Here is a 2,178-nt window from a genome sequence, read left to right on the forward strand (position 1 = left end):
GGGAAATTAATTATCATACTTTTGATTAAAAAAAAAGTGCATAAAAGCCATTCCACCACATCACAGTGACCCTATTTGGGACGATCCTAACCTTTAGTATTCAAAGCTTACCATATGTCAAGTGATTTAACATGAAGGGTGTTGCCTCCCTTTTCCTTGAGCTGGACATTACAGTCATACAATTCCTCATGGCTGGGTATCCATTAGCCTGGTCTCAGTTAGCCCTTATTCACATTGTTACTTGACATATGGTAAGGTTTTCATACCATCGGTTAGGGTAGTCCCAAATAGGGTCACCTTGACATGGTGGGATGGCTTATACAAATTTTTTTTATATTTTTTTTAAATCAAATTAGGTTAACCAAAGTACCCTATATTAGTTTATTATTTATATAGCACCATTAACTCCATGGTGCTGTACACGAGAAAGGGGAGTTATAGATATCGTTTAGAGTAAAAAAATTTACAAAGACAGACGGGTACAGAGGGGAGAGGACCCTGTCCTCACATTCTATGGGATTTCATGCACTATTGCTATTTACTTCGTGCAGGATATTTGCTTATTTTCTTTTTATCGTCGGTTTTGTCTGCTTAGTGACCAGTGTGAACAAGCACCTACACGCTGCATGAACATTAACTTATACTCGGATACTTCCAAACCTATAGTGGTCGCAGCAGGGTACTACAGATCCACCCCCTATTTGATTAGGGCTTGGATCTACAGTACCTGGCCACTATCAAAATGACAGTATGCGGAGTTCCAGGAGCATCAGAGAATTTCTGGCTATCTCCAGTAACAGTTGCTTGGCGGGGTGCTGGGTGGCATAAACTGACCTGCAGTGCAAGTTTAAAAGCAGCAACGTGTGAATTAGTCTTTCACGCATGCAGAGTTTTACGTGCAGATTTTCACCATAGACAGATGTGGAGAATCTGCAGGTAGACAACACGTGTAATCTGCATATAACTATCAATAACAGTTTTACCAAAGCCAAATAACAGAAAATATCAAAAAAACGAAAGCAGCTTTATTCAGATTATGACATCCCAAAAATGTGATAAAAGCGCATGTAAAATAGCACATGTAATCCAATTGACCCAAAACGTGTAGGAGAATCTGCAACATCAAAAACTGACCAAATACTCATCATGGGAAGGTAGGCTTATGGTACGTTCACACAAGTTTTGACGAGGATGTCTACATAGATTATGCTCTTAAATCCACATTAAAAAAACACATCAAATACCCTTTGAATAAGTTTCCGACCGATTTAAAATTGGAAAAACGCCTCTAGTGCACACATGACTTTTCCCCATGTTATTCAGAAAAAAATTCTAGTAAAACTAATAGAAAGCTTATTCAAAAGAGTATTTAATCGATTTTTTTTTTTTACATGGATTTGCAGTAAAAGTCTTTGGAAAAAAAAAAAAAAAAAAAGAGCCCCACATCAGATGTGAAAAGGCCGTAAAGAGGAAGAAGTGATGCATGCTCAAGGTTCTAAAATAGATCACGTTTTTTTTCCAGAATACCCATCTACAGTGGAGCAACACAGTAACAGACAGCCACCTGACTAAGTCACACAATACTTTCTGGAGTACCAGGCGGGTTGGTTTGATATTAGGAATCATATCAGAACGTTTATAATAATTAAAAAAAAAAAAAAAAAAAAATCACCCATAAAGTAGTATCATAAAAATCAATTACCATAAGAAAATTGTGCAACATCATAATGAACAATAGATACACAAAATAAAAAGGACTGACGGCTAAGTGTCAGCGTCCACCCGCCATCACGGAGTATGTCATAAGAGCAGATATCAAGGAATAACGGGCGCAACCGAAAGGGAGAGTCATTAAAAAAAACCAAAACGTTGCCACCTGGTCACATTATACACTTCCGCATCTACAATGCTCTGGAGATATTATTCAGACTTTACATAAGTGGTGTTCATCCAAAGATCCCACAGACCACAAAGGCAGGCAAGGAAACAGAGGGCATCACCCTGCCCTGTGTATATATGTACATTATTCTACACATACAAAATGTATTTTACAACTCATGGGTTCCCCCTAGTGAATAGCAAAAGGTTTGCAAGAAAAAAAAGATTTTTTTTTTTTTTTTTTCTCATTTTCTAGTGAATATAAAATACTAAATTGAAAAAAACTCAGAACCGAGCAAC

The sequence above is a fragment of the Ranitomeya variabilis genome, chromosome 1 (assembly GCF_051348905.1).
Source record: "Ranitomeya variabilis isolate aRanVar5 chromosome 1, aRanVar5.hap1, whole genome shotgun sequence".
NCBI lineage: Eukaryota > Metazoa > Chordata > Amphibia > Anura > Dendrobatidae > Ranitomeya > Ranitomeya variabilis.